Genomic DNA, 15,559 nt, shown 5'->3' with positions numbered 1-15,559 from the left:
GTAAGACACTAATATGTTATGGGGATGTGGGAACACGTATTCATAATTTTTAAAAATTATTTCGCATTTATTAGGCTACATGAGCACGTGCTCTGATATATTTTGATGTACTAAAGTTTGTTAGAAAATAGCCTGCCATCACGTTTTTTAAAAGGATTTTGATAAATGCGCAATACTTTATTTAGAGTTTTACACTTTTAGTTGCAAGCTAAAATTTTTTCCAAATTTATAATTTAAGCTTTCAATTTATACCAAAACAAACAACAAATGTTTGTATCTTTTAGAGATAATGTTAGGAAGGTCTTAAAAATAGATATACATTGAAACATAATTAAAAAATGACAAGCTCACTAACGGCTCGTATTTACGTGTGCACTAGTGCCACTACCTTTGTACTGAAAATTTGCTTCAGTTCGGATCAAAATATTATACAAAGCAAAAACCCCCGAAAATAAAGCCCTTTGCGGCAAAGGGTTTGTAATGGAGTGAAGGTAAATTGGCAATATTCTTGCATATCATATTTCAAATAGTCTCATTGGAATTAAGGATTTTTTTTTCATTTAATAACGTAAAATTTCACAAAAAGAGTTCAAACCACAATATCTTAAAAATGTTTTTAGCACACGAGTTTGTATTCTTCCTTTGCGAAATTCATAAAGTTTAATGTTTTATTAGAAACTAAAACAAATCTATAGAAAAAAATATTAATATTTCATTAGCAGAGACAAAATTTTTTGAAGATCAAATCTCAAAAATCAAATCAAATCAAGATCTTCGGTAGAATCATAATACTCTTACGTGAATTTACCCGCCACTATTAGAGAGTCGAACAGTGATATACATCAGCAAGAAGTCCTTCCGAGGATGTCACCAAAAAGTTAGGCCACAATGGTGCGGACAAACATTCTAATGGAAGTTCAAGAAGAGAGTCCAATTTTTTTTAAGAGCATTTTGCTATTATTAGTGAGACCTGCGACTATTTGTATTATGAGTGTTTGTTGCAAGGACTGCACACGCATTGACATATTAATAACTCCCCTCTGGAAAAAGTAGGGAGCTGCCTGACTACCTGCTCCGAATTCTCCCCTATATTTCCTTTGGAAACAGACGATGTTTCATCCCAATTTTCTCTCATTCAGCTCTTATTCAGTTACGTTGGAACCGTTCTGCTTTCATTTTACATTCATAGGTAGCAATCACTCTGCGGTTAGACATCATTATTAAGTTTGTTTAAAAACACTTGTTTGTATTTAACCACTTTATTGAGTAAATTATTTAAATATATAAACCAAAGACTAAGACAGATTATCAACTGTAGTGGTGAGGAGGGTAGGGATAGGTAGAATGGAGGGGGTATGCTTTGGTACAGGAAAACATACCTAAAATAGGGCTACTCTTCTCACCAAAGACCATTCCTTTCAGAAAGCGTCTGGTTCAGATGAAGTCGAAATAAGTGAAATAGGCTAACGACTAAAAAATCTGTGAGCTCTAGAAAAAAAACACTATAATTAAATTATTATTATTTTTTAAATAAACCTTTAGATATATCAAGTATCCCAATAATGGACATGTTCCCCTTCAAATTCCCCACACCAATGCTCACCTCCTCTCTTTTACCTACCCCCCTATCAATGTTGGTATTCCGTCTCTATATTTTATGTTTCCTAATATTCTGTAATTCTTTATTTATTTTAGTACATATTTAGAGAGTCCTCAGTTTTTTACATTTGTTTTTTATATATTCAATGAAGTATGCAATTAAAAAAAATAATAATGGAAGAAAAAAATATCCAAATAATCATTCTATAAAATTTCCGCAATTATTGATAATCATTAATTTACATCTGATGCCAGATATTTCCACGTTATATTACTCAGCTTAACAGCCTTATTGATGGTCAGTTCAAATAAAGGATAGTTTTATTATATTTTTAATTTTTTTGCATTGTTCATATTAATTTTAAAAATCTGCTACTAGACTCTATGAAAATGTTTTTCAAAAAATAAATAATTTGCAACGCTTTGCGTTTCAGAAAAATAAAATATTGTATTTGAAGCCCTGACAAGGCGACGTAATTCAATCACAAACCGTTGTGAATGGAAGTCGAAGCAAATCACAGAAGGCAAATAGCCAGTCCCTAATACAGCCTCGGGCATGAAAAATTCGCGGTTTGCGTAACCCTCCCCCTCGAACACATGTCACCTGTCATAACTCTGTCGGGAGGGAAAGTTCGATGGAACCGTGTCCCCGGGTAAAGCTTGACATCTGTCACTACGCGCGGTATGATTGCGGTGGGCGCTCCCTACCATAGCCGCTCCCGGTTCGCAATAAAGAATATAAGAGATACAAGTGTGGATCCGTAATATCGGCCAGATGTACCAATATATTGATAATACGAAGTTTTTACATTCATGATTTATGAGGTTTTTCACTTCTATGTACCGTCACTTTCAAAAGAAAGGTTGAAAAATTAAATATTTAGCTTATATTTCAGTAACCATATTTTATTCTTGAGTGAAAACTTCATGATTTTGAAGATATTACACAAATTAAATGTAGGTAGCCTACATTTTATTAACTAACAGTTTTTATGTGTATAAGAATAAAATAATTTTATTATCTATCCATGTTTATACGTTGATTGTTCAAAAAAAATGTACAGTTTTATACCGAAATTGATGAAATTTTGCCCACTTGACAAAACAAGAGGAAAATGTACTGTCTACTTATTTTTTGGTGACCCCCGGGACTTTAGCTAGTTTATAAATAAAATAATAAAAAAATATTGTTTGAGAGTTTGAATACATTAGGACTCACAAAACCGCGTTTTCATGTACTGATTAGGAAAAAATAACTATTACATCAACAATTGATAATCTTCTAAGATCCTCTATTTTTGTTTTTTTATGCTACTTTATATTTATTTGACTTTCAGCTGGCATTTTACTCGCGCAATTTAAATAAATGGACATAACCATATCCTCTACAACTGGCATGTGCGCAATAACTTTTTTGATTATTAGAAATTTTGTGCTGAACCGTGGAAATCCAAAATATTTGTATCACTTGAGTCACCGAAAAAACCTCCATGCTTAGACGGCCTACTACCATGCAAAATTATTAATTATTGTGATATTAAGTTTATTTTACAAGATGTTGAACAGCACATGCCGTGTGATTAACTGAGTGACATTAATTAGACACGTTTGCATTTTGCAGTTTGAAGCAGCAAAGCTTCCCTTACGTGTTCTATCTTTGATCTCACCAAATAGCCCGACTTACATTCTCACGAAGCACGGTACCTGATTTATTGAAGAGCGTTTCATATTTGTGTTCACCGCAGATCATCTTGGCTTCAGTGGCGGATTGACTCGAAGCGGCGGGCTGTCTATAATGCTTGAGTTGTGGAACAAATAAAAAAGCCTTTTTCATTTGTACGGTTGAATAAGACGATCTTTTAAATGAGTACCTCGAGTAAGCGTGGTGGAAAAAAGTGGAACTATGGCATTGGGAATCTTGGATGCAGGGAGTTAAGGAGGCTAAGGAGTTATAGGCAGGATGGAAAATACCTGACGAAAAATATTTTAAGCAACGTTTCGATTCTAGGGAAAACTGGAGAGAATCTACCACTTGTATAAGCACCGCGTTACATATTTTTTTTTATTTGTATAACTATAACTTAAAGTATAAGACATCAACTTTAAAATGAGAAATTAAAATTGCCTAACAAAAATTAATAAAAACCCCTTACGAGAGTGTAAAATATCAAAGGATAGTAAATAGTATGTTTAGAACATGTGTAAATAACATAGCAAAATGAGATCCTGTTTAAGTAATTCAATATTGGAATGCCAAAAAAAAGGATTTACTTATGTACAATAAAATATATGTAACTATCTTAAGATATAGATGAGATACACAATAAATGCTTATGGATATGTTTATAATAAGTAAAGTATATTTCTAGTCGAAAAGATGTCTAAAAGAGAATTGTGTCCCTAAGTAATAAACAGAAAAAAATAGAAGTAAAGAACATTGTTTAAATAACACAGCAAACAATGATATCGTATAATTGATACAATATTGCAAAGATAAAAAAATATGTGAATATTTACATAATATATGTTACTAAATAAGACACTGAAATTAGAAAGATAACGGTAGCAACTGGGACTCGAGCCTTGATCCTTTAGTCTTACCTGGACCAACACTACCAAATGAGCTATTGAGACCTAATTAAATGCCGTCAGTTTTATTAGATTTATATTTCAAAAAATTAAAGATTTACTAACATTATCCTAATTTTTTTATTTATATTTTTTGTAAGATGCCATCTGTGGAAAGATGGCAAAGTTCTTACCATATTTGGTAAGAATTTTTTAATTAGGTATTCTATTTTTGATGAATTCATAGTCTATGCGGTTCTTCAGCGAGCGGCCCACAGAGACGGATTATATATTGCATACCGAATACGCTTTAAGATACCATCAGAAGTTTTAAGATTTGAGCTTTATTTTCAAGTAGATTAGTACATTGGGTGACAACGCTATTTATTGAGAACCTTACATTCAAGTATTATCTATGAGATATTGTTGTTAGTTTCAACGAGGAACATATAATAAAAAATTATAAAAGTAAGTTTATGTATTATATTGTAGCTTATTGATTTGACTTATATACAATAGGTACAGGTGGAACGTATCTTATTCCGGCTAACGTAGCTTTTAAACTTTTAGTTTAATTGGAAAACTGTGAAGTTACATCCGACAACTTTTTCCGAAAAGGGTGTGCTACAAAAAACGTTAATCTATTTATAATTAGGTATCATTACACAAATTAAATAATTACAAAAAAAATACAATATATCACTACCGTCATAAAATTTTCCTGCTTGAGCAGTTAAGTAATTATTTTTTTCCATAATTAATTTTTTCCCATCCCTCATTCATGATGGCATAACTAATAAATGTCGACCAACTTCATGATAAAGCAAAGCTTTATTTCATTACTCATTCATGTTCTTTTATTATAAGTCAATAAAAATAAATTAAAAACACGCATATCCGCGTCAATTTGATAATTTGGCGTTCATAAATATATGAAAATGTCATTGTATAGAATATAAATGCAAACTAACCTACAGGTATTCAATAGGATGCGAGTCTGCCAAAATCATGGTTTTAATCCATCATTGAAAATAAACTCGTAAAAATTTAAGATATTTCTCTTCTAGAAAATTCATGGTTACTTTTTTGGAACTTGGAATATTAAAATTAAGAATAAAATAAAATAAAATACTTTTTGTTTTAAAACCACGAGTTTTTAATAATTTTTAGAACCGACCGGTTTCGCTTTACTCAAGCATCTTCAGGGTACAAATTATTACTATATAATTTGTACCCTGAAGATTCTTGAGTAATGCGAAACCGGTCGGTTCTAAAAATTATTAAAAACTCATGGTTTTAAAACAAAAAGTATTTTATTTTATTTTATTAAATATGTCAAACAAAGTGATTGCTTTCTACGATAATAAAATTAAAAAGTTGTTAGATAAAAATATCTAAGGACGTAGGAAGGTTGCGGTGAAATTTAATTTTGATTCCAATATAAACATATAAGTTTGTTTTATACCACTTTATTTTAACATATCTCTAGCGGTTTCAGAAGTGCCCTTCCTTCATCATGGGGATACAAAAAACCGACATAAGATACAAAATACTTACAGATATACTTAAATATTTAGGCGTTTGGAGTAAGAGGTGAACAAAAAAGGGAATGGGTAATTAAGGGGCTCTGGTGAACCAGAGAGACTCACTGGAAATATGTTTAGAATTGTGCTACAAAACAATTTTGTTAAATATAAGTACTATAATTATTACTTAAGGATTTCAAGAAATTATTCTAGTGTGTTGAACAACCAAGTAAATCTGTACTGTGGTCCTATTTTAAACATAATAATAATAATTGGTTAATTTGTATAGAGCCGTTTTTGTGAAAATTTCCTCATGGGCATGGTAAAACATATATCGAGTACACCGCTCCATTCCTTCCGTAAACCTCTTAATTACCCTTTCCACTTTATTGTTAATAAAGCCTTTGGTTCAAATGTTAAATAAAATAATTACGGCAATGCTATAAACCACACTGGTTACAGAGTAAAGTGGTTAAAGTAATATTTTTTTTAATCCAAAATATTAAGGTTGCGTATTCATTATATTGATTTTTTTCTGTAGGTACGTTTCTATTGAAACGGTATTATTTTTCAGGTAAAATCGTTCATTTTCATTTTACGAAAAGAAACTTGTTTTACGAATTTGCATAATACGCTCCAGGCACACCAACATCTGGTTATTTCGACAAAGCAAATCGAAATCAAAATAATCTTAATTTGTACGAAATAAAAAAGACTGGGAATTAAATCGAACGGTAAATATTGTATTTTTTGAAACGTTAAATTTATTTTCATTCCAGTTATTTAACCCAGCGATCAAAAATCTTAAGGGCTTTTGTAGCGTAATTGGATTTCATCGAAGTCCGTATTTCATGACTGAGAGAAAAAATCGAAAATATATCTGAAGAAAACGGTAAATCTATACAGGAATATTTAGAGTATTTTAGCGTTTTGATGCATATTATAATAACCTAAACCGATTATTAAACCGCTGAATTATACTTTTAACTAAATAGATATTTAATTTGTTACACAAATTATAAAATATAAAACACGCTCAAGAATAATAAAAGCTAACAATAATATTTATTCATGAGGTATGTTATCGTAGCCTTCTTGTTACTAAATTCCATGCAGTTCAACACATCTAGTATTTTTAGAAAGTATTGCCAACTGCATGCAATATAGGTACAAGCGACTATTTAAATGACTCAGTCCTATATTGTTATTGCAATAAACAAGAATTTTCAATCGATTAGTTCTTGTTGTTATGTTGAAGGTGATTATGCTCAGTAAATCAGGGCTGTCTATAATTCCACTAACAATTTTATAAATAAAAGTGAAGTCGGAAACATGTTTTAATAAGTTTAATTCTTTATGAATTGTATTTTTTTTGTAATTTAATTTACTTTATCGGCTTTATTTGCAGTTGTAATTAATAATAAATTTTGATCGAGTATTTCTAGTTGGTATGTAGAAGGTAAGTAGGCTAAGTAAATCGGGGCTGTATATAAAATAATTATAATATTTATTTATTTATTTACTAAACGCCATAAAAGGCTTTTACAATAATGTGATACATGAGATTATAAGTACACAGTTGTACATAGGCGAATATTAGTATTACATTTAAGAACACAAAAATATGTATACAAAACGACATTGAATGTGATACAGCTGAAATTTTCTTTAGGCATAGAATGCTACAATAATAGAAAGCACTTCATTTAAACAGGATAAAATATATAAAATATATAAAAAGGTGACTTGCCAACAGATATAATCTAGCAAAATATTATAATAGCGCAAATAGTAGTGAGTTTATTGTTACAATCAAATTTATCTCCACTTGGCCACTATGGCCGGCGGGTATGGCAAAGTAGCTTCAAAAATTCAGGGCTGTCAGAGACTTGACAATTAAAAATAACATTTTTCATTAAAATAATATATCCGTTAGCCAACACTATAAGACATCTGAAGCAAGCAGTTTATATAGATGCTATATATATACATTTCACATAAATGTATATATGTGGAATGTATATGTATAAGAACACCATACATATGTTACACATAAAGAAGAACATGTCAGTATGATGCAGTACAAACAGACATTTAACATTTAACAAACATATCAGTTACATTCACAACCAAGTATTTTTGCCTTGATGCAAGACGGTGAGGTTTTGAAAATATCAAAAAGGTCTGTATACGTGTTGGCAGTGCGGTGAAAACGCGCCAACGGTGAATGATACAAATAGTTAGTGCTATGATTGTCACTGTGGAAAAGGTGGTGGAGTCGAGTCGATTTAACAGGGACACGAAAATTTATAACACAACATTTGAGAGCAGTCTATGAGATTGTTCAGTAATTTAAAAAGTATAAAAATGTCATTAATAGTTCGCCGGGTAGAAAGAAGTTGTAGATTTAGACCAGACATTAAAATGTATTGTAGCAGATATCAATTACAGGCTGTCTCAGTTTGAATTGAACGTATCGAAGAAATTTTCTTTGTACTTTCTCCAAGCGGTGTAAGTTACAGGTATAAATCGGAGACCATACAGGAGATGCATATTCTAGGTGCGATCTCACAAGAGAGCAGTAGAGTAATATGATAATTATTTCGTATAATAACTACTGTACAATTTTATTTATTCAAAACTAGTGGCCCCCGCAATGTTTCGATATAGCTATTGTCTTTTTCAGGCGTAAACGTACTGTTAAACTTCATTACATAGAATTTGATTTGACTCCGTATCTTATTCACCGAATTTCATAAAAATGTGTGTTTGCGCGTGTGTGTGCTTGAGTGCCCTCAGTTGATAGAATGCATTGTCATCGATAACGAATCTATCTGCCGAGTTTCAGCTTAGGGTTAGTTTCCACTTCCAAGATTCAATTTCATTCGTTCATTCATTCATTTTTAATTTATTTATTTTTATTCTTTCATTTTTCATTCATTCACAAACACTAGTTGGAAACAGAGTTTTAGGATGGGTTGTTTCATAGAATTTGAACAATTCATCATATTTCAACGATCACTTGCGAGTTCTGTAATTTTTTATGTAAGTTTTGGTATTATATCAATATAGGCCAGTTACTTGACAGTACTGAAATAATAACAGATCTTGAGTAGAACATTCACAGAACTCGCCAATGAACTTTTATTAGTTATTATTATATCCTAATGAAGCTTGGTTTAAGCGAAACTGGTCGATGTGTAAAATAATAAATATTCGTCTAACCACAAAATAATTGCTTCTTATGAAAAAAAAAAGAACTTTTAAGAATTGTTCCGATTCGCTGAAACGACCCTTCCTTAGGGATTTTAATTCTTTTGACTAGTAGTTGTAAGTTATAGGTAGACCGAATTTATAGTTTATATCTTAGAAATTTAAGCTGAATATTTCCAACGGAATCAGATATATAATTGTATCATAACACCAGTGATACGGAAAATTGACATCATCCACTTGTGACGAGTTGATCTCAGGAATCTAGCTCTTCACCCGACAAGCAAGTGGAGAGATAGGTCGGGTCGATAAACTATTTCCTAGGTAGAGCTCCTCCACCAATCGTTTAATCAAACAAATGGATACGTGAGTAGCTATTTAGGAATCATTAATTTATACACTGAGAAATAATATAATTTCACTTGTAAAATACGTTCGTAAGTTTTTTTTAATGTAAAAACATTAGAATTAAATCATATAAATTTTAGTCAATTAATAAATAAATCTCTAAAAGTGTGTCGTGGACTTGTCGTGTTTGCCCGAAGAAATTTAAATGTTCTCTTTCATTAAGGGCCAGCACGCAAAAATTCAAAAATGGCATTAAACATCTCTTTGTAGTCTGCTAAAAAGCAATTCTACAAATTATTTAATACTGTCATTCGGGTAGTTACGAAAATGTATTAAGTTTCCAGATGTTCAAACTGTAATTTTTAAAATCCTATGAAATACAGAAAACATGTCTGTGATTTTGTGCAGCTTGAAAAATAGTGAATAATTCGAGTACATATTTTATATACAACTTAAAAGCTTACTGTCTAAGAACTTTTTTCACCAGAATCCTTGTAATTTTTATGTGAAACCGAACATGAGTCCTAAATGCTCCCAACCGTCCGAGCCAGCGAGACTATGGCATCTCCAATCGGGGTATGTTTTGAGGCTGAAGGTTGGGAAAGGAAGGAGATAGGAGATGGGGAATTATGGCCAAAGCCATTTAATGCTACATTTCAATTCTGAATGGTGGTCTAACACCAGGACGAAATTGAGAGTATCTTCCACTCTGGAACGTGCCGCTAATATATAATATGTATATTATTTTAAGTGAGTAATTTGTGAAATAACACAAATTAATAACATTTACTTGCGCATGCCGGGACTTGAACCAGCGATCTCTAGCTTGCTAGTTGAGTGCCTTACCCCCCGAACACGGAGGCCGTCAAATTTTCAGGCCCAACTACTCCCATCAAATTTATAAATGAATATTATTTAGTATTTCTTGGCTAACCAGAATAAGAAGCGTGTGTGTTTGACTACTGACCATTAAATATCGTAATATTATATGATGCCTATTGGTCAAATATTTTCGAATGTGGAAAAAAAATCATGTAAATACCGAACAAGTGTTCCAACTTCTCACCATCTGCTGGAGCCAATTGAAATGGAGTGGAGTGGAGAAGTACAAGTAAATGCAAAAAATCAAGTTCGGGAAGTACTTGGCTATGCGGATTTGGTCATCAAACACAGTTTATGCCATTTCTATCAACGTTTCGACACTGAATAGTTTTTCACCAGGGCGATACTGAGAGTGTTTCCTACTCTGAATATAAAAAGATATATCATTTTATTGGCTTCTACGAAGAAGATAATATTAATAAATCTAAATAAAACATGGAACAGAACATAATAATAATAATAACGGTCACAACTAGGAATTGAACCTAGGATCTGTCTTACCGGGGAAGATCCCTGGTATTTAACCACTCGACCTCTTTATTAAACGTCATATTTGTCGATATTATATTTTAAATTCAGAATTAACAATATCATCTTGCAACTAATATACACTATATAGTTTAAAAACCAATTTAAACAGAGACTTTGTTTCCATTTAAAAAGGTATATGCCAAAAATATGGGAAAAATTAGACAGCAAATATGACGCTTTATAAATAGGTCCCAATGGTCGAGTTGTTTAAGACGCCTGTCCTGGCAAGACAAGAGACCTTGGGTTCATTTCTTAGTTGTGACCGTTATATTTTTATGTGTCATTTTTCGTTTAGATTTATTACTATAATCTTGGGTCAAATTCCTAGTTGTGACCGATATTTTTTTCTGTGTCTTTTTCTGTTTAATGTTTTGTTTAGATTTATTTGTTTTATCTTCTTTTTCAATGATACAAAAACATTAAATTTTTCCATTATCAAAAATGTTCAAAACCTAACGTTCCACCAAGTAGAGAGAACGAAAGCGACTTTAGTTCCTATATACAATTCGATATAGATGAGTTCTATCGACGATATCTCGAAGGCTAGCAGATTATTCGATGGTTTCTAAGATTATCTCAGAGCCCCGAAGACCCATGTAGTTCCCTAATAACGGGGAGATTTGCGACCAGGGCAGACTGGGAAGCGAATGAATTTGCCATGATTGGATAGAGGTCCTGATCCACTGATTGCCTTTTTAGAGCACAGTTGTCCTTTATTGTCGTTTGAAAGAGCATACTACGACAAAAAGACTGACAATGAACTTTTTTTTAAATGGATTGATTTATAAAAAAAATTAAATTTGAATTCTGTACAAGTGTTCGAACTGCATGCAGCCAGTGATACTAGAAAGTTGAGTTGTTAAAAGTGTCACTGCATGACCATTTCCTAATAAAATATGAATCATTCAGAATACATCTGAACACGTCTTCACTCAGGTGTTCTTGTTTGATTAAATATAAAGGACGAGATGCGAAAATATTATTAATTTTAAGAACACGTGTTCCGACTTCTTTAAAGCAGCAACGATTCGTTTTGGAATTGTGATAACACACCTGCACGAGGTTCAAAGTTAAAATTTCCAATATTTTGTTTCCCTAATATTATTTATAGTATCTTACTTTAATGTTAAAACTGACCATTTTTATAACCTAATTTATGTTTCAGTGTAAGTTTTAGCTATTTACTCGTGACAGGTATTAATACTTGGTTTTCATATATTATTGTTGTTATTTCTAATATACGTTTCATAATTTTATTACACGAATGTAACTCAATGAGACTTGTTTTATCTAAATTCCCCAAGGGCGTGAATAAATAAATAATTGTACAGCTTTCGCAGGTTTGAATGAAACAAACCGTGAACTTTCCGCGAAATTTGGTTCGGTCCGAAGTTTCGTTGGAAATAAACAACAACCGCGACGAAAAATGATTTTAGCCGCTGTGGCTGCTTATTATAAAACATGTTTTGGGCTTTGTCTTTTATCAATGCTCCGTCCAATTTCCGAAGCATAAATTACAACAATGACAAGAGGAGATTAGTTCTGTCACCGCTAAATCCCGGACTCGACTTAGGCTAACGGCGGACCTAGCTACAGTAGCAGTAGAGCAGGGCCTGACTCACGCTCCTCGCCCCTCCCCCCTCCCCCCACGCCCCTCGCCTCTTCTCTTCTCTTCTTCCAGAGAGATTGGATATAAACTTTAAACAAACGGAAATTTTGTTACAACAAACATTTATGAGCATTATTAGTTTCCTGTGCTACAATTGTCTAAAAGTTTTGGGAACATAATTCTTGGCCTATTTGGTTTATTTTTAGTTGAATAATGAATTTGGAAGCGAACAAAGTAAAACGTTAAGTTTTGATTTGTCAAAAAGAAAAAAAAACAAAGCTTGATACTTTATCCTTTAAAAAATACTAATTAGATGTTTACATTTTAGCAGACCAAATATTTTTTTAGCCTACTGGTCTTTATTCTTAACTACGAACAGTTTGTTTGAGGGTAAAGGGGAACGTTTGTAGAAAACAGTATTAGATTCACAACTTATTGCTGAGTGAAGAGTCACCCTTCAAGCCGCAACCCTTCAGCTAATGTAGAAGGATCTACGTATTGTAAATTATATTCAGTGCACACTGACAATATACAATATTAACTTATCCATTTTATTCTCATCCTTTTTTTTCAAAAAATAAAATGTTGTGATAAATTGCTTGAAAATTTTTCTGATTATATAAATTCACAACTTAACTCTAAACAACATGTACTGGTTCTATTAATTGATTTCTCAAAAGCTTTCGATACACTCAGCCATATACAAATAATTAAAGTACTTGAAATTATAGGAATCCGGGGTAAGCTCCTCTTATTCTTCAAAAAATATTTATCATATAGAAAAATGAGTGTGAAAATTTTAAATATAATTAGTAAATCAAGATATATCAAATCAAGAGTACCGCAAGGGTCAATTCTAGGTCCAAAATTATATATTATATATGTTATTGCCTTGTGTAAGATTTTCAAAAAAGCTCGGAGATTCATTTTTGCTGATGATACAAGAATTACAAAAAGACTTTAACGAGCTTCTCAAAATGGACCCATGATGTAGGACTAATTACACAGATCTGCAAATTGACATTTTTGAATTTTTTTTTAAATTGTAATGGTTGAATTATATGTATTTTGGAATGCTGAATTCGAGAATGCCATCCATTTTGACCCATCACGTAAGGATTTTCCGCAAAAGTTCAAAAAAAAAAATCATAAAATTATACAAATTTAATTAATTTTAAGTCATAATATATTTTATTTACATCATATGCAATTAAAAATCTATATAAAATATGCTTTTTTTAGTTTGGAAGCTTCGTTTTGTGCTTTTTCGTTTGTGGGACGTTATATTTTCCCTATGCAGCATCCAGCAGTAGTCGCCCATCATATTTATATCCCATCGACCTTGATACCTTCTCTCAATTTCCTTGATATCTTGGTGAAACCTCTCACCTTGCTTCTCACTAACTGCACCAAGATTTTAAATCTCGGATCAGGTCATTTAATTCAGCTTGAGAAAATTGTTGAGGTCCACTGGAGTCGCCTACTTGAAACTCGTCACTAGAACTTTCTTCTGATTCACTTTCTGATGATGGCAAATCGTCCAGGCTTTGGGGTTCTTGTGGTGTAGGAATGCCAGGTCCGTGAGGGACTGGGCGGAGTGCTGAATCTATGTTTGGGTAGCGAATTTATTTTTTAATTTTGATATTATACCCTTGCACATTGCACGAACAAAAGTAGCAGTCATCGCTGTGGTTTCGAGGCTCTCTCCCAATATATATGATTCAAAGCTGACTAATTTTATCGTCATGAGTTACTAAATGTTTTGTTTCAGTCTATAAAACTTAATATTATCTTATAATAAGTTGTAAATAATAAAAAAATATATATTTCCACAATAAACCCCGTTTTGCGACTTAAGATAGGCAATCCCACAGTATTTTGCGTTTTGCGGAAAAACCTAACGTGATGGAATTTTTTTGATAATTTTCCCGAATTCAGCAACCAAAAATACATGGGAATTACCTCTTATTTCAAAGAAAAAAAACGTTGCAGACCTGTGTTATTAATGTTAAAAAAACTAAATGCATGTATATAAGGTCACCGAGTTTGAAAATGTGGAATGTACCTAAAATAACCGCTCATAGTTTTGACTGTATACATAGAGAAATTTTTAATATTTGCGACTGTGAAAAAATTGATTTCACAAATGAATATACTTATCTGGGAATAATTGTTGATAATAGTTTTAAGTAGGATAAACAAGTGGCAAAAATTTGTAACCAGCTCAGATCCTTAGCTTGTAACTTTTACAATTTAAAATTTATTTTGCCTCATTGCACTCTTAAACTTTTATATTTTTCTATGGTCGAATCCATCTTTAGATACGGAATTCGAAATTGGGGACACGCAAGCACTATTTACATTAAATATATTCAAAATTTATAATCTGCCATAATAAAAACTATTGTCACATCTAATATTTACAATCAGAGACATAACTTAAAAGAAGTATATGGATTAGAAAGCCTACTTACAATAAAAGGTCTCTTTTGGTTCACTATTATTACGGATAACATGGGGGAAATCTCATACAAACACCCACTGGTACACAAGCATACCACAAAATTTAAAGAAGGAAAGAGTCTAAAAACTCCTCGAATATTAAATAAATATGGAAGCCGTACTCTTGAATAATTAATTCCAGTGATTTTCAATAAAATCAATAAAAATCTTAAATTTGAAAAAAATGAGAGACTATGCACTAAAATTGTAAAGCTGTGGCTAATGTATGAAAATTTCATGTACCCTTGAATTTTTTTGATGTATCTACCTATATAACTTGTTTTTAGTTGAATGTTTTTAGAAAGAATTTTTAGTAGAAATTTCATGTACCCTTGAATTTTTTTGATGTATCTACCTATATAACTTGTTTTTAGTAGAATGTTTAATTGGTAGAACCTAGGACAAGCTGCCATATGACAGATTTGTGGGACTACCCTAAATTTGTACAAATTCTTCCTTATTATTATTATTATTTATTAGGTACAATATTTTTTACAATTCAAGTTTTCCAGTAATGTAGGCCTCACTGGGTGGCTTGCCCGTGCTGAGGCCTTCATTTTTTAATTTGAAATATAAGCTACATAATACATTTAATGAGAAATATTATACATTTAAAATCAAAAATACATAATAGAATATTTAAAATTAAAAAAAATAGTACATTGAAAATAATCTTGTGTGTTTGGAAAAAAATAATCTTGTGTGTTTGTTTTTTTATTTTTTTATTTACTTAATATTTATTAAAAAAATTTTTTTCAAATCGCGTGTATATTGCACTTTT

The sequence above is a fragment of the Hesperophylax consimilis genome, chromosome 1 (assembly GCF_061612785.1).
Source record: "Hesperophylax consimilis isolate HC1 chromosome 1, BYU_Hcon_1.0, whole genome shotgun sequence".
NCBI classification, from domain to species: domain Eukaryota; kingdom Metazoa; phylum Arthropoda; class Insecta; order Trichoptera; family Limnephilidae; genus Hesperophylax; species Hesperophylax consimilis.
Note: the sequence above shows the minus strand (reverse complement) of the source record.